This window comes from Colias philodice, chromosome 7 (assembly GCF_061535455.1).
Source record: "Colias philodice isolate Cphi_HAF_F1 chromosome 7, ilColPhil1 Martin Lab GWU primary, whole genome shotgun sequence".
NCBI lineage: Eukaryota > Metazoa > Arthropoda > Insecta > Lepidoptera > Pieridae > Colias > Colias philodice.
This window is the reverse complement of record NC_143092.1, coordinates 3,477,090-3,496,229: the sequence shown is the minus strand read 5'-3', so window position 1 is coordinate 3,496,229 and position 19,140 is coordinate 3,477,090. Positions and strand designations below refer to the sequence as shown.

The window sequence follows — 19,140 nt, the reverse complement described above, 5'->3', positions numbered from 1 at the left end:
GTGCTAATCACTAATAAAGAATAATTAATAACATATTGTAGGGGTAACATCTATGCTTTGAAACAGCTGTTTCAAAACTTCATTTCAATATTCAACATACATGCATATTAGTCGAGTAGGGAAGTAATTTTGCAAAAACTTTAAACAAATCAATTTTATCATAATATTCTTATATATGTGAATGTGTTGAGCAAAAAATTAACATAATTAAGTCTTTCAGAGTTTCTCAAATTTCATTAAGATAAATACACGCTTGAGTCTTGACTTTGTTAAACGAAAGTTTAATCAATATACTTACTTCGAAATAAAAGGAATCATTATTAGGCTGTGTTAATTTGAAGGAAAACTTTATTTAAATGTATCTTTTGATGGAAAACAATACTTTGGAATACATATTTTTAATTATGTTTAGAGAATATAAAACGAACCGCGATATATGTATAAATGATATAACTATATCTCAACTGTAACTCGGTCCTTTACCTTTTTTATGGAAAAATCAATTACAGAAACATACGTCTCAAAATAAAAGCCACTTCAGTTTTTATTTTTATAACGGGAACACTTTAATCCGCACCAAACAGATACACATTTTGATAATTTTTGCTAGCTGTACAATCATACTTAAGGTTGATGGGTTTACTATACCAATAGCGTTTTTATTATGGTTTTGATGTTCTAAACACTTCATTATTAACCGACTTCTTTTATTCATATGTGTATATGAACGTTTCAGTGCCTCTCAAATAATCTAAAGGAATAATGAGTTTAGTGAGTTTAGCCTAAGTCCTGTTCGCTTCGAAGTCCACTTAACTAATACGTCAAGTACGTCAAAATCAACCGTCAGCAACGAAAACGGATCGTTTTTCACTACAGAGTAGGCATTGAAAGGCCTATACGTATCTTTATTGACCTTTATGAAGGACCTTGTGTTGAGAAATATTTTATATATTGTACCTGACTTCATAGGCCTAAGTTAAGTAACTTGTTTTAATGTAAAAGTCCTTGTATTGAAAAAAAAATTTTTTCATGTACTACAATAATATTAAAGTTTAAACCTTTGTCCTTTACTATCGATTATATAAATTTTCTAACCTTACCTAACTTTACACGTTCCTCCGTTGCCCCTATTATTATTGACGGACCGGATATTGTATACCCAGGACTATTTCTTTTCAAAAATTATGTTAGCTGTGCTAACCTGACCACGTGGTACCAGGACACAATCGGAGCAAGATTTAACTACTTTATATATAACAGTTGTTTGAATCGCTAACATCACTTTCCATAATTAAACCACACTCCCTGCCATTATCACATATTCTACTGAAACATTATTGACCCATTGAAGTGATGAATAGATCGGAATGAGCGTTACCTCGTCCATGTCCTTAGATGATTGAAAGAATTGATTCGGAATGTCGGGCCGGCTTGTGAAAGTGTTGTAATTGCGGTCAACGGCCACCGTATCCACGTAGATACATTTGTTGGAAAGTTTATTTTGTTACTATGTGAATAATCCGTTATAAATGTGTATGACAATCCACGGGCCTGTTACTGTTAGACAGATTGAACTTTCAAGTGTAACAACGGTTTCTGAAAGGTCTCATTTTTTAGTACAAAGATAATTCCGGATACGTATCCATAAAATAGTAGGGCGGTATTAAATTAAATGATATTATGTACATATTTAAAATTGAAAAATTCCAGCCCAACTATTTTATTTTATCATTGACATTGTTTTCAACAATTGATAATTGTTTTGTTAGTTCACAATTAAAATTTGGGTTAATACGACATCATTATTTAATTAACCCATTAAATCAACCTTGTTATTTGAAGGTCGCTAAAATAATTTATTTTTAGTTACCCTCAAAGTCCGCGAAGCCTTCGTATAATTCAATCATCACATAACAAAAATTCCTACAGTCACGAACAAAGAATTCGTCCATTGTTTAATAATTCCGACAGCAATTAATACGACCATATTGCGCTCATTCATCTGCCGTAAGCAAGTAGCCGAATCGCTACAGTTCGGACACGTTCACACGGGGTTCATTCCACCACGGTAACGTCACAGCGATTTCAGGACAAGACGCTGCGCTCGCGTCACGAGTAAGAAAGAGAGAGTATGCCTGATAGTGCACAGGTGTGCGCGCAAGCAACCATCAGCTGTTTCCTCGCTCGTGCCCGTTGCTTGAATGCATTGCGATTTGCGGGCAAGCTCAACTCGACTCGGGCAGTCTTTGTCGATAAACGCCTGTGGATAGACGCGAGAGCGTGACGTCTCGCCGCCTACACTCGACGATTCCCGCGCTCGTCTATTTACATGTGTTAGTGTGTGCATGTTGTGTTGTGTCACTGTAAACGATCGCTCGCTCTTTGTCTAATTAGCAGGTAGGCTAACTTTTTGGACCGGATATTTTTTCTTAGGACTAATTATTAGATATTCAGTATGAGAAAGGTGAAAGAAACAAAGGTTCAAACGATAAGACCCGAAACAGGTTTCCCGTGGAAAGGCATCTGGCACGCACTAATTGATATAGCATCAGCTCAACTGACGTTCGTAATTATGAGCAGTTTAAATTAGACTTGAAACTGGTCATTTGTATGCAGAGACGAATTCGTAAAACACTTAAAAGTATATCAATTACTTTTATTGTATTTCAAACTTCTGGACAACCGGTTACTAATTAACTACACTTATACAGATGTTTTGTTAAGTTGAATTCTAGTTAAGTTAGCCGTTGAACTGAAAAAAAAATGCATACCTTGCATTAAAAAAGGACCAAAGCAACTTACCATAATATGTAAACAAAACAAAAAGATTACATTACTAAGTAGCAAATTAAAATATAAACGTGTCATAAAAACTTTGATCTTTTTAATAATCTCATCATGATTGATAAGAGGCATTTCAGACGAGGGGTGAGGTGGGGGCCGGGGCGGGGAGCTGGGGGGGGGGGTGACGGTGGTGACGTAACCAATCGCTATGCGATTATTAAAACAAGAAATTAGAATCCCAAACTTTCCCTGTCAAATAAGAACAATGTTTTACAAAATGTTAAGCAATCATGTTATTGGTCCGTTATTTTTTTTTGTATGTCATTAATAACTAAATACCTACCCATGTGTTGTTATGAATTAATAAGCTGTTTCTAATTAAAGATTTATTATTTTAACTTCATCAAATTGCTACGTATTTAATTTTTTTTCTCTTTAAGTTAGGTATTTTTTAACAAAACCCGTATTTTCTTTGTCACATAAAACCCTTTTCTTTTTGTGTACATGGCATTTTCTACACTGATTTTATACAGGTACATACATGTAAGTACATAATTTCTTTATGTACGTATTGCTTCATTTATAACTATTGTAATTAAGGTAATGGCACACACTTAAAAATCAGATACCTACCCTAGTTGATAAAACTGTCATCAGTATCACCTAACATGAAAATAGTTTTATTTTTCAGCAAAATCATTTATCCTGTATTGTTTTAATAAAGTTAATTAAATATTTCAAATTTCAATAAGTACATTAAGTATTTGCTCACTTAATAAATTCGTAGAATTTGAAATAATGCATTTTGGTTCCGCAACAATACGACCTTCTATAATTTAGGTCAACATCGTACAAAATCATATTATAGTAAATCGAAGGACACATACCTACCTAATACTAATTCTAATAATTCTAAAACAGAAAATAAATTAATTTCGGACAATAAGCAACTAAAAGCTGAAACCAATTTTTGTGACCACAATCCAATCAATCTACATAATATTGGAAAGTTAAATACCTATTATATTTTATTGTAATTACTTTATATAAACGCAAATAGAACATGATTTTAAGAAGAAAAAAAAGTTAGACAAGCACTTAGCATAGCACATGTCAATTTTCTTAAATTTTGAAAAAATGGAATTTTAAATATGTGGCACTGATACCCTAACATACATGCAATATGTTTCAGTCTATAAATTGCTATAAAGTTCATAATATTATGTAAAAATAAGAAGAAATTAGATAACTAGATTAAAATATACATTTGAAATAACATCTATTAGTTTGACAGTTAACCATTGTTCAATGTACAACATTGTTTAATCTGTGCTCCAGTCCGATTTCGAATCCTGCCGTATTATATTATTCACTTAACATGGTCGCATTATACTCGTTGCCCAGTAGCCGCAAGTAATGCTGCTCTAATTTATAAGTGACTCATCCCACACGCAAATAAGCGTTTGATTTGAGTTGAATTTCATGAGGGGAAAATAAATTCAAAAGTACATGAGCGTAGTGAAGATGCTAGTTAGTTGTACTATAAAACTGGTTTAATTGCACAAGCTGCGTTAACATTCCCCTTCAAATTGTTTCTTTATATTTTGAAATTAGTTTTTTTTTGATCTAGTAAGGAAAAATATATTCTCTGTGTTCGGAAAATCGTAATCATATTACATACCTATTAGTTTTAACTTTTAACACTTAGTTATTTAAATTGTGTGAAAGTAATTATGGTTTAATACAATAAAACTGATTTTAATTAAACATTACACAAGAAAACAACAATAAATAAAATTAATTATAATAAATTCGTATTTCACGTCAGCGCAAGTACAGTGTACACTAATTAATTATTAACCGTTACATAATTTTAAATAATAAAACTCGGATTTTAGAAATTCATAAAATTTACCGTAAGATGTTGAAAATTCATTCGATAAGACACTGAATATCGGTCAATTAAGGAAAGCTGGCATGTTCACAGTACTCACACTTATGCAATTTCACTTACAGTATGTTCAAAAATAAATGCGACTCTAGTTTCATTTTAGACTTGAATTGTAAAATGGTGCGTTGTAGATAAATATATGCAAATATAATTATAAAAGCTCTCATAATTTACCTGTAAAATTATAATTTAAAAGTAAATCAATTGATGAACTTAATTATTTATCCTAATAATAATCAATTGGATAAAAGTATTAATAATCATTCAATTATCAAATAATAATTAAATTTCAGGTCATAAAAACAATACAAATAACACGTGTACGCAAAGATTTTCCGAAAAATTTAATTACGGATCGAAAAAATTTAACAACTTTACGAACACTTCCAAAGAACACATACCGCAATAAGACATTGGTATTCAATTTTAAGTAAGAACAACCGATATCGTTTGTAAATTAATGTAAATGGTGATAACTCTGATTATTAATTAGTAATTTGTTTTTTGAAAAATTAAATGCCGATTTTAGTCAAAATTTATATTTTTCTAACAAGATCCTTATCATCCAAATTTCCACATTGGTGAGAAAAATTGACATTTCTAATGAAAATGAACAAAAAATTAAATGATTTTATTAAATACTGTAAAATAGTCTATAATTCTTCCATTTACTGTATCACAAAATTCTTCATAGATTTTTAGATATTCGTACTACACCAATTACATCACCCTGTATTTATAAACAATTGCAAAATAAAAGCTACACATAGGCCGGGAGATACTGACACAAAATTTCGGGTCATTTGTAACAGAATGGCGGTTCTACAGGGGTCTTATTACGCAATGACAAAAAGAAAAATGATGGTCAGAACGCTGGTACCGGCGGACTAGTCGCGTGGGCGTTAGTCGAACTCGTCGGATAAATAGCGAAAGTCAAACGATTTGTAACACATAAATTTTAGAATTTACCGATAGCCCATAAAAAAGATGTAGGCGGTAGTGTCATGCCATACTTTTCCGGTGTAACTTACAGCCCCCCATACCGACGCGATGCGTTGATTAAAAAAAAAACAATTCAACCATTTGTATCAGGCTAACTTTTGCACAGGTAATCATCATCGTTGTCGCGGAAGAATTCCAACAAATACCCGCGGCCCCATCATTAAAGCGGCTCGACGGAACACAGTGGGGTTTTAGTCGGTAAGAATCCGACATAACCCACGGCTCCTTCCCCGGGGGCCGTGGGTATCTTTGGAAGATTTCCCCACTATAAAAAAAAAAAAAAAAAAAAAAAAAAAAAAAAAGGTAATCATCATCGTGCAGACATTTACGAAAATCGCCATGCCATACTTTTCGGAAGTTTCCAAATGGCCACCATACCGCCGAAAAATCTGCAAAAAAAAATTTTTTTTCGCCAAACAATTTGTACCAGTATTGCATTTGGATTTTTGGAGAGTGTTTGATAAAATGTGACCATTATTATATTTGCCATACTTCTAGTAGGGGGAAAAAGTGCTGAAATTTATTCGTCACGTTTCAAAAATACGACTGTACAATACGTAAAATAATTTTTTACAGTATGGGATCATTATATTCTGTTTGTTTGTATACAATTCTACCTAGAAAAAAATATCGCAGATTGCAAACATGGGGCGGATGATTGTAAGACTTAAGCCAAGACGTAAAAAAAAATGAAAAGAATTGGCGATTTGTCGTCGTCGGTCGGTCGGTTGTTTGCCGTTGACCAGTACGGCATTTTTGGAAAGTATATGATGCAACGTGACCATTATTATATTTGCCATACTTTTAATAGAGGGAAAAATTAGTGCCATACTGCTACAAATCGTTCAAACTACGAATAAAATCTTACAATAAGAAAAAAATCTTATACACATTCGCCACCTCCCACAGGTATGGCATTATCACACTTCTATTTATAATCATTCAGGAGTTGTTGAAAAAAAAAATGTAGGGTGGTACAAATCGTTTGGCGAGAAAAAAAATTCAAAAATTTGCAGATTTTCCGCGGTATGGCGACTATTTGGATTCGTCCGAAAAGTATGGCATGGCGATTTAAGTAAATGGCTGCACGACGATGGTTACCTGTGCAAAAGTTAGCCCGGTACAAATGGTTGAATTGTTTTTTTAAATCAACGCATTCACGTCGGTAAGGCGGACTGTAAGTCACATCGTAAAAGTATGGCATGACACTACCGCCTACATCTTTTTTAAGGGCTATCGGTAAATTTTAAAATTTTTGTGTTACAAATTGTTGGACTTTCGCTATTTATCCGACGAGTGTGACTAACGCCCACGCGACTAGTCCTCCGGTACCAGCGTTCTGACCATCATTTTTCTTTTTGTCATTGCGTACTAAGACTCCTCTAGACCGCCATCCTGTTACAAATGACCCGAAATTTTGCGTCAGTATCTCCCGGCCTAACATGTGCAATGTGTAAATGTGTTGACGTTCCAGCTCTTCTTAATATAGGTATACGCACAGAGTAATAAAATTAAATAATGTTTAATTTTAAAATTAAATTATTCGCACATATTGGCACATTAGTCAAAATTAGAAATAGCCCTCTTATCTTGTAAATCATGTAATGGTCGTAATGACCAGCGGCCGTGTTGTAGACGAGTTACTGAATAAGCCAAAGTTAACTTTATGCCAAACGCATAAAGCTGAAATACGTTCGCAAACAATACTCTATTGTTAACACATTCCTGTTATGTTGCTAAATGAACATTGGAAAATTTATCTTTTATTGAAAGTTTATTACTCTTGTTGGTCTTAAAATGTAACAATATCTTCTTCGGATTGTGTTTTATTCCGATGAAGTTTAAGTTTATATTGATGTTGAATTTTTATGAACGCTTTGGTATTTACTATTTATTATAGCTTAAGTTATGAAAACTGATAATTTATGTGCATTTCATCATTAGTAATTATATTGAACTAATAATAATAATGTAAGCATTCTGTATTCGATCGATACTTCGGAGTACTACCTAGTCAATTTCCCAAACATAAGATGCTGTTTTCTAATCTGTCATTCTGTAACCACAGTTTTTCAAGAATTTTCAAACATATTTTGTCCCTTACCTGAGTTTATAATTAATTTCTTGGATATCTCATGTTCTCATCAACATAGCAACATACATGACCTTGACTCAAAGTTTAGATGTGGTTTAGATATGGCGTACGCGTAGCTGCCGATTTTATTAGGGGTTGAGAGCATTGTAATTTCAATTGTGAATGTACTGAACCCAAATGTATCCGATTTTAGTCATTGGCGGCTAATCCTTACGAATTTGATTAAATTCAAAAAGGAGAACCTCAAAACGAGACCAATTTTAATTATGAGTCGCAACGAAAGGAGGTACTGGGCTATTTATTTTGAAAAAGTAACCTCCGAATAAAGTGCAAACTGGACATAGAAAATAAGTAAATAACATAGAAATTAAAGTTATATAGCTATATAACTTTAATCCTACTATAAATAAGAAAATTATATAAGAGAATTGTCTCAAATGAAAAATTAAAAAAATTAAAGTACAAGTAACATTGCATGGAATTGTTCTTTGCCCAATATTGTTATCTTAATAAATAAAAACATTAATCATTTCCACAGCATCTAATAACAAGCCATAAAATTAATATTTTTCTTATGTACCAGTCGTGAGCTATATCGCTCATTATTAGATTAGGTGTGGCCATGACTGACAAAAGCGAGGCTCGTACATGCAAATTTTTTATTACCTTGTTGCATTGAACATGTTTATAGTAAACTAGCGGCCCGCCCCAGCTTCGCCCGTGGTACATATGAAAAATAGATGTTGGCCGATTCTCAGACTTACCCGATATGCACAGAAAATTTCATGAGAATCGGTCCACCCGTTTCGGAGGAGTATGCAGACTAACATTGTGACACGAGAATTTTATATATAAGATTTATCAGATTCAACATAGCTCTTCGTGTTTATTTGGTTAATTTAAAAACAAATCTTGAATTTTCCTTTGCACTGTGTAATAAATATTATGTTTGCTTATAAATGGCAACTTTTTTAAGTGTAAATTTAATAAAGGCAATGAAGATATTATTAATTATTATGTACTGGAATAATTATTCCAGTACATAATAATTAATAATATTAATTAATATGGACTGGTCGATAACTGCTAAGTTCTAATATAGGTATATACATTCCTAAAATACCAATTCTTTGTATTAATAATGAAAATGAAATTTTTTTAGCTTTTTGTGATTCAATTGACAACTAAAATTCTTGAAATTTGAGTCTCAGTGGATTTGATTGTAAAAAGCTATAACTTAGCTACCTATACTATAATTAACTTTATTTATAGTAAATATATAAGTTCTACTGTATCATTCATGCCTTCATACTTAATAATTACCAGTATGTTTTCTAGTTCTAATCATATTAATGTTTATTTCAATTTATTGAAGAATTTCGTAAAGAAAAACATGTAATAATTATCGTTCATAGCTGTTAATATTCAACAAAACACTGACCTACTTGTACTAGAGCAATACTTTATTGAAAATTTACTTTTAGTTTTATTTTCAAACAAAAAGTCCTCATTGAAATATACTTAAATCATTTCTCACCACTAATGAAGGGCATAAGATTTTAATCATAAACCTTTGTTTGAATTAAATTTTTAGTTATTCCTGTTATACAATTAAATATTTACGTAGGTGGCAGGGAACGGTTTAACTATTATTATCCTAGTATTTTCATTACAAAGTTTACATTTCAATTGTTTATTAGGCTATTATAGTTATAGTAAACGTTGATTTTCGAATATAAATAATCCTTCTTATATTTTTAGTTTTTGCGTTCCAAAGGCCTTTTGACAAACTTTTATTGAGAGAGCCATAATATGTTTAACTTATTGTTATGTTTTGTTCTATAGCTACCTATTTTATGTTTTTTATTTTATTAAATACTGATGTAAGAAGTATACCTACCTACCAAGTATAACAAAAAATTTAAATTATTATAATCTATAGATGTACCTAATTTAGTACGTAGAAAAAGTTTTTGATGTAAATGTTTGAAAAAAAAAAATATTTTGCCATTTAAATCATTAAAAATCCTTGGAACATCGTACCTACTATCATTTCCCATTTAATTGTTTACAAATAATCATAATTATAAGTTCATGGCCTGCTTATCGCACTGTTTATAGATAATTGCAAAATACGAGTAATACATGACACTACGAATTGCATTATGTATAAAATTCTTTGTTTATCTTCGTACTTGGAAACGAGAAAAGGTAAAAATATTTTATGTATTTAAAATACTGCAAATAGGTGAGTGGTTATGATCAAGGAAGTAAAGATTTTTGATATTATTTTTTTGCCTTTTTTGCAGTTTCATGTGTAATCGAATAATGTTGTTTGTTAAACCAGTTTTTGTATAGCTACCGGACTTTTAAAAATAATTTCATTTAAATATTCTTATATAGTAATAGTCACAAACTCTTTTTATTATTTTGTTTTTATTCCCCTTTCTTTTGATTAATGGTGATCCCTTATTGACATTGAAAGATTCGTCGTTCGTAATGTCAAAGTGTTCAATTTGAGAATTACTTTCTTTTTTAATATAAATTCTTAGATTAAATTAATGAAAATAATTTACTTTTGGGGTGTTATAAATTTTTAAACTTTGGACCTTTAAACATTATTATACCTATATCTCATTGTATTTGCTATGACATTTTAAAATAGGACTTTACTGATACTATATTATCCTTCATCAACTTTATATCTATCTCTATGCTTAATTTCAAACAAATTAGGTCAACTGCTTTATTGTATTACACAATAAAAACAAACATAAACACTATTATTATAATAGAAATAAATAAATTATTCTGTACTCTAAAAGTTATTGATAATATTGAATATCTACGTCTGATATGATCTTCATTGTTAGCATTTGCAATCAAACCTCACACTAATTGTATCAAGCTAACTAGTCAGTGTTAAATTTGTCTTAAAGTTTTATTTCTGATTGCATTTAGTCACATAATAGCTTGACTTCCAATTTGAGTTCATAGACAATCGAAAATAAGCCGTATAATTTCTAACATAGAGTATCAATTCCAGTGCTTATGAATAATTGTTTGTATCGATGTTTCCGTTCCTTTACTCATTAAATACTTAGCGATATCATTAAAAATAAATTTAAACATTTGTTTTACAATGCCTTTAGGTATGTTTGATCGTTTTGAAGGAAGAATTTTTATATCTTTTTTCACGAGCTCTCTTTGTGTAATTTATGAAAATACATATTTGCATCGAAGAGAACATAATATTTTATTTTTGGTACCTATGTTTCGATATACTTGATAAACAGCTTTAATTATAATTTATTCTTATCAATACCATTAATCTCAACTATAAACTTTAAAATCATAAAAACATAGTTTCTTATAATACTTATTTCGAAAAAGATATGACATTTAAATTTTAAAGACAACGTTTTTATATCGTTCTAAAACGAAGTTGTGTGGAAAACATTCGTAAGTATTACTTTTTAGAATCGTGAACTTTCACTTTATTTTAAAATAAATTTGTAATTGTTACATAATTATTAAATTTACAAAACTTATAATATATCTATACCTACACAGTACACAGTCTTTCCTTCTCTCCGGTGGTACGCAGATAAAAAGTAACATAAATCACTTTCGGGTGCTTTTCACTATCTCTGTGCAAAAATCACATTATTCCGTTATTCCGTTGTGTGGTAAAGGAAGTTCAAACCAAAAACACCTTTGTAGGTATTTTTAATTCGGTAAATATAGAAAAACAATAGACTTGTTTTCACAATTTGACCTTGTGCCTCTAAAATTATATTTACTTAGTAATAAGATATTAAATAAAGACTTTTAATGAATTAATAGCTTTTAATATATCCAAACGGAATGTCGCGTCACACTGCTTTCTTCCCGCGCAATTGACTGACATCTCCAGCATTAGGGAGGGGACGTGGCCGCGACTAGTGATGTGCGTTCTTGATTTCATCTAACAGCTCGGCCATCCTGCAACCCTTCGGTCCCCGAAGGAAGCTCACCCGGCCGGCCACAGGAACTCACTCATTCCCGCGGACACGACGATTCTTGCTTCTCGAACGGACAGCTTCGGCAGCTCTTCAGCTAAGGCCCTTGAGGCAAGCCATCTCTGCGAGGCCCCTAAGGCAATGCAGGATTCGTTGATATTGCTAAGGCCCCTGAGGCAAGCCATCTCTGCGAGGCCCCTAAGGCAATGCAGGATTTATTGATATTGCCAAGGCCCCTGAGGCAAGCCAACTCTGCGAGGCCCCTGAGGCAACCGCAGGCTTCGGTGATAGTGCTAAGGCCCCTGAGGCAAGCAACCGAGTCGTTGTCAATGCTGAGGCCCTTAAGGCAAGCAAAAGGATATTAGTTAATGCTGAGGCCCCTCACGGCAAACAAGACATTGGCTCACTATGCTAAGGCCCCTAAGGCAAGCGTACAACACGACAATGATGCTTTGGCCCCTCAGGCAACATAAGTTATTTCAGTGTGAACAGGCTCCGAAAACAAGTGTTAACAAATACACTAGGCCCCAGAGGCAAGTATTGTATCAGATACTCGGAGGTAACCACTGCGGACAGTGACAGGCCCCGGAGGCATAATTCTTACATAAAAATCAAATGTATAAGGCCCCATAGGCAAACTACTTTAATTGGCACAATATATGCAACGCAGTAACCAATCAAAACACGAAACTGCTCATTGATAATAATTTAATACACCATTAGGTAGCGCTATCATCAGATGACGACTCACATCGAGCTCGCCATAACTTCAGTTTGTCACGTGCCACTATGTTTTTATAGGCTTTTTTGCCCTTAGCAGCTGACGTGACTTCGTAACGATCGTTAGGCAAAACTGCAGTAACCTTATATGGTCCCGCGTATTTAGGGATCAACTTGCCACTGGACAACCCTGGTCGCATAATTTTTCGCTCAACCATCACTAAGCTACCAACTGCAATTGGTAAACTAGCACGACGACCCTTGTCATACCGCAGTTTCATTCGTGCGGCGTTATCAATAATTTTGCGGGAGGCTTCCTCTCTGTTCGGGGCTATCTCTGATGGCGCATATGACGCTCCCTGTATATCCCCAGCTAAACGGGGTCTCAAACCACATAATAGCTCCAACGGCGATTTGCCAGTCCCTTGGCTCACGGTCGAGTTGATGCCTAGCTGTACTTTAGGCAGGTATTTATCCCACCCTTTTTGCTCCTCGCCCATATGAGCGGTTAGCGAATTAAGAATGGTGCGGTTCAGGCGCTCAACCTGCCCATTCGCACGTGGAGTCGCCACGGCATTCAGAACATGCTTTATTCCAAACTCACTGCAATATTCCTTAAATTCGCGTCCGGTGAATGCCGTGCCTCTGTCGCTCACTATCCTTGTGGGATAACCAAAAACTTGAATTATCCTATTTAGGGCAGTAATAGCTCCTTTTGCATTGGCGCTGGCAACAGCTTCTAGCCACACAAACTTTGTAAATCCATCTATCAGAGCAAAAATATAAGTTTTTCCATTACTTTTGCAAAACGGCCCTAAATGATCGACATGTAGGGTGTCGAAAGGCACAGGAGCTCTTGGAATCGGGTGTAAGAGCCCAGGCTGTTTACCAGTCGGTTTCTTGGCGAACTGACAACCAATGCAGCTTGACACATACCGTTCTACACTTTTCCGCATTTTAGGAAACCAATATTTGGCTTGAATAGCCTCCAGACACTTTTCTACACCTAAATGACCATTGTTGTCGTGATAGGTCTTCATGATATGCCATCTCGCGCTTTTAGGCACAACAGGCTTAGCAGAACCATCCACAATACGGCACAACAATTCGTTTACAATTTTGTAGTCCTTAGATAACCCCTCTTTTTTGTGTTTATTAGCGTCTAACTCCAAGTGTAAATTCGTAATAGTTGACTGAATATCCTCATCAGCATCTTGTAAGGCGTTAATAAAATCCTTCTCTTCGATATGCTTAATTGTAATAGGATTTCGACTGAGCGCGTCCACGTGTACCATAGATGTCCCAGGTCGATGCTCCACGTCAAAATCATATTCTTGCAGATCAAGCCACCAACGCGCTATGCGAGGTGACAAGTCTCTTTTTGACCATGCCAGTCGCAGAGCTGAACAATCTGTCACAACTCGAAATTTGATGCCCGTTACGTACACTTTGAATTTTTGAATGCTAAAGACGACAGCTAACGCCTCAAGTTCGAAACTATGGTAATTTACCTCAGTAGCTGTGGTCTGTCTGCTCGCGTAAGCAACAGCTTTCCAGTCGCCATTTTCTTGTCGCTGTAGTAGCACTCCACCCAGACCCAACTTCGAAGCATCAGTATGGATCTGTGTTTCACGATTCGGATTATAAATTGCAAGGACTGGATCAGAAGTAAGTACCCTCTTTAATGTTTCCATAGCTTCAGTCTGTTCGGTACCCCAGCTCCACTCAGCAGTCTTCTTGGTCAACATTGTAAGTGGTTTCGCAATTGTAGCAAACCCTTTAATAAACTTGCGAAAGTAGCTCGCCAACCCTAAGAATTGACGAAGCTCGTGGACATTACTGGGAGCCCTGAAGTCCGCAACAGCTGTTATTTTGTGAGAAGATGGTCGTATCTCTCCTCCATGGATCTCATGTCCAAGATATTCTACAGTTTTGGTAAGAAATGAGCACTTACTCCGCTTCAATTTGACACCAGCAGCATCAATCAACTCTAAAACTTTCCTGAGATTGTCCAGACAACTAGAGACGTCATTACCCCAAATTATGACGTCATCAATGTATACCTCCGCACACTCATGAATAACAGGAGCAAGTATTTCATTCATGGCCCGCTGAAATACGGCGGGAGCGTTACAAAGCCCAAAACTCATCATCCGGTATTGAAAATGACCATCAGGTGTGACGAAACCCGTGTAAGGTCTCGAGTCTGCTGCTATTTTAATCTGGTGATAGCCATTCGCCAGGTCCAAACAACAGAACATTGTCTTATCAACAAGTCTGTCCAGTAGATCTTGAATAACAGGTAGGGGATATCTTTCTTTTTCGGTAATTTTGTTCAATGCTCGATAGTCAACGCACATGCGATAGCCCCCATCCCTCTTCTTCACTAGCAGTACAGGGCTTGCATAAGGCGAAGTTGATTTCTCCACTATACGAGCTTCAAGTAACTCTGCCACAATATTTCTTACCACTTCTCTCTCATGAAAGGACATCCGGTATGGCTTGTAATTAATTACCTTGTTTTCTGTCAATTTTATGTTCATTTCAATGTTACAGTTCCCTAACTCCATGCCGTTGCTGGCAAAACACCCGCTATAGTGCTTGAGAAGTGAGTTTAAAGCTTCCTGTTCCTCATCAGTCAAGTGATCACCCAATTTAGGTACATTCACTGGTTCTTTGACCATGTTCTTTAATTCAGCTCGAGCTACACATTCTTCACTTTTTAGTTCAACCTGTCCATGTGTCTTATTTATAAGTTTTATAACGACTGATCCATCTTCACTCTCTACTTCCCCACTCAGTATGTCCTTTTCATGCATTGGCAGTCTCTGTTCACTGGGCTTCACATCCATGATACCCCTAGCCAATGGTTCAGTTCTGACTGTTACTTTATTCAAGCCTGGATTTAACACAACATCAACATAAGGGTAGAGGCGCACCTTTTCAATGTCTTCACACAGCTCTGCGAGTTCCAAAGCCATATCCCTTTTGAAGACGCTAAGTTGAGAAGCAGTCTTAACCACCACCACATTTTCCGCTTCAGTAAATGGCTGTCCCACTAAAATATCAAAATCTTGAACTTGATCTGGTACAACATAAAACTTAGTCTTCAACTCAAGTCCATCCACCGTCAACACAGCTGTAGTCAAACCAAGAGGTAGAGTAAGAGCATCGCCATAACCCTTTATAACCATGTCATTATTAGTTGTGCATTCCAATTTTTGTTGCTCACAAAAACTATGCTTCATAGTATTGCAAGAACTACCAAAATCAACAAAAGCTTCAGCAGGGTTCCCATTAATCAGTACAGTTTTAAAATACTTTTTGTCTGAGACATCATTGCATACTGTCTGAACTTTTCGGACCAGTTTGTTTTGAGGACTCGCTCTGGACCGTTTCCTACATTCATCAAGAGTGTGGCCCTTAATATCACAGAAATTGCAATGTTTCTGGATTCGTTTCTTGAAACAGTCAGCTTCAACATGACCAACCCGATCACAAAATGAACATCTTTTGTCAGTTTTATTTTTGTTCTGAATTTGAGTTGTCTTCTTAGTACTCCTATAGCACCTGCTAGCCTTATGGCCAATTTTGCCACATGAAAAACATTTTGTTGTTTTATTTAATTTTTGGTCACTAGGTCTGGAGGTGCTTGGCTGACCATTATCATTGCCCAAATCTGCAGAATTAATGCTAGCTAAGTATTGCAAAAGAGAACCACTATCACGGCACCCGGCTGACTTAGCACCAACTTCCCACAGCTTGTTACCAAGTGTCCCAATGACAGCTTCAGTTATTACTTCATCACTCAGATGGCAAGACATTCCAATACCCAGCTTTGTGTAGAAAAATTCAATTGGGTCCTCATCTAGCAACCTCACCCTATTGACGAGTTCCCTAATCTGAGAAAGTTTATTCTTGGTGAAAGGAAATGCCTTTATTAACTTTTCCTTCCACTCGTCCCAATTAATCTCATATGAAGCTTGTTGTTCATACCACGCTTTAGCGTACCCACTCAATTTTGAGGTGCAATTGCATACTAGGGTACGTTCATCCCACCCATGCATCTTGGCTGTGCTCTCTAAGTTCCGAATCCAATGTTCAATCGATACTGATGTTGTTTGGGGGTTAAATTCTGGTACAAAGTCGTTACGCCCTACATAACGCACAACAGGTCGCATATCCTTATCAAAACTAGTACTCGACTTAGATATGGGCGGTGTCCCACTCCTAGCGGGCATATTCTTCTTTCTTAACTGTCTGACTAATTCTTTCAAATCCTTGATCCTCCTTTCCTTCTTCCTTATCCTACTTTTCAGCTTTTTCCCACCTTCCCCAGAAGAAGAAGATGAAGAACTTGAGCTACTATGAGCCCGTTTCCTATCCTTGGAGCGACCCATATTACTCTTATTTATTTAATTACAATATACTTAAAATTAGGTTTATAACAAATTTTTCTATATCAAGAATCTAATTAGACTTAGGTTTTTATTAAATTGTTCTGATTCACACATATACACCTCTATGTTATTCTATAGTAATTGTCCAATATATATAACGCACACAAGAAATAAAATAGAAATTAAGTTTTTTAAATTATCTTCTATAAATTCAAAATATTAAAATTTATTATTATAATAGTCCACACACTTAGAATGTTTTAATATTCACTAGTTATTGTTTATTTAATGTTCTAGTAATCCAAACAGAATTAAGACAATATGAAAAAAAAACAATATGGATGGAGCTCACCAAGGTCTCTTGCACAATATACCACACCAACTTTATATTTCAAACTTGTCACCACGTGTACCGCGAGCAAGGTCACACAATAAGATTTATCATTAAGAAAGCAACAATTGTCCATAAAACACAACAAAAGCCCACACCAAAGTTAGTTTAAGCGTTTAACAGTGAAAAGCATCCATTATTGCAAAATTAAAGTTCAACAAGTAAGTTTTCCGTCACCAATTAGTTAGGTTAGTAAAACTTCAACACACTTTTGTTAACGAATTAATCATGCCAAAAATCACATATATCGTTTATGCTCGTGAGAAACATACCACTTCTGAATCTAATAAGATATTAAATAAAGACTTTTAATGAATTAATAGCTTTTAATATATCCAAACGGAATGTCGCGTCACACTGCTTTCTTCCCGCGCAATTGACTGACATCTCCAGCATTAGGGAGGGGACGTGGCCGCGACTAGTGATGTGCGTTCTTGATTTCATCTAACATTAGATACATAATAATATTCATTTCCAATGCAACGGTGACAATTTAATTTACTTATTTATACAAATATATCTTCAACCGCATAACTCAATATTTTATCCGCCGACGCTTTACATTTTTTAATGGACTGTAAAAATTTAAGTAGGGCTTTTAAATTACAATATTAGTTTACGATATATATTATTACCTAATTAGATTAATATAATAAGATATTAAATCTGGTTATAAGAGGTTGTGTAATTAATAAACTACCTACGTAACAACAGGAAGATCATTGATATTCACAAAATCAATGTCGACTGATATTTCCTTAAACGGGAAGTAAGCGTGATGGCTTGTTCCAAACAGTTCTCTTATTATAATTTGCTTTGATACAATCGTCAAATTATATTTTTCGGCTTCCTATTATAGAGTAGGTACTTATATGGACCATCATTTTTGCAGGTTCCAAGGCTTTCTTTGTAAAAGCGGAGCTTAAACGTCGTCAATTAGTCTGTATCTTATTTACATGATACATATTCAATTATGTAAATAAGTATAAGATATGAATAGTTGAATACTTATTTGATACTAGCGACCCGCCCCGGCTTCGCACGGGTGCAATGCTGATACTAAATACACTACAGAAAAACTGTGAACTTTGTCTAAAAAACATAGCGGCCCGGCCGGCCGGTAGCGCCGCAAATGCTACGTCCCGCAATTTTTAAATCTGTAATATCTTCGAAAATATTCACTTAAATCATACGGTGTAAAGGGCCATATAGATCTATATTAAACGAACAATGTATTCAAGGTATTTAATTGGTTAAGGATTAATGCTGTATTGGTTAAAATCGCATCGAAAATTAGCCATTATTTTTCGTAAAAAGTAAATGACAAAAAAATGTTATTGTGGGTTATCCATAAGAGATAGACATATACCATCGCGGACTTTTCTATAGACCTTTTCAATGTGTATAATACTTAGTACATTATTTTGATAAAACTCGTAGGGTTCAGCCTGCGTTTGCAATGTAAGCGGAAAAAATGTAATTTTTTACGACATCACTTTAGAAACCTCAAAAATAACAGTACTTCTCCACTATTTAATGGATGTTATTATACATATAAACCTTCCTCTTGAATCACTCTATCTATTAAAAAAAACCGCATCAAAATCCGTTGCGTAGTTTCAAAGATTTAAGCGTACAAAGGGACATAGGGACATAAGGACATAGGGACAGGGAAATCGACTTTGTTTTATACTATGTAGTGATAGTTAATCATTTATTATGTAGATAGTTATTGTAACTACTATGATATCCAGCAGTTTAAGCAAGTTTTTATAGGTGCGTGATATTAGTAATTC

The 19,140-nt window shown here is 34.6% G+C and overlaps 1 protein-coding gene and 1 long non-coding RNA gene across 2 annotated transcripts in view; both read left to right on the top strand.

The window, feature by feature from the left end:
- Positions 1 to 2,226: 2,226 nt before the first annotated feature.
- The window catches only part of LOC149486965 (uncharacterized), a 216,898-nt gene continuing 199,984 nt past the window's right edge, over positions 2,227 to 19,140 (top strand). The window contains exon 1 of the mRNA XM_089697069.1: positions 2,227 to 2,397. The gene's annotated coding sequence lies outside the window, so the exon portion shown is untranslated. The remainder of the gene's footprint in view (positions 2,398 to 19,140) is intronic.
- LOC149486970 (uncharacterized) lies at positions 5,235 to 7,228 on the top strand. Its single transcript, XR_016315859.1, has 3 exons — positions 5,235 to 5,843; positions 6,041 to 6,094; positions 6,908 to 7,228. It is a non-coding gene; the product is annotated as an uncharacterized LOC149486970 (long non-coding RNA).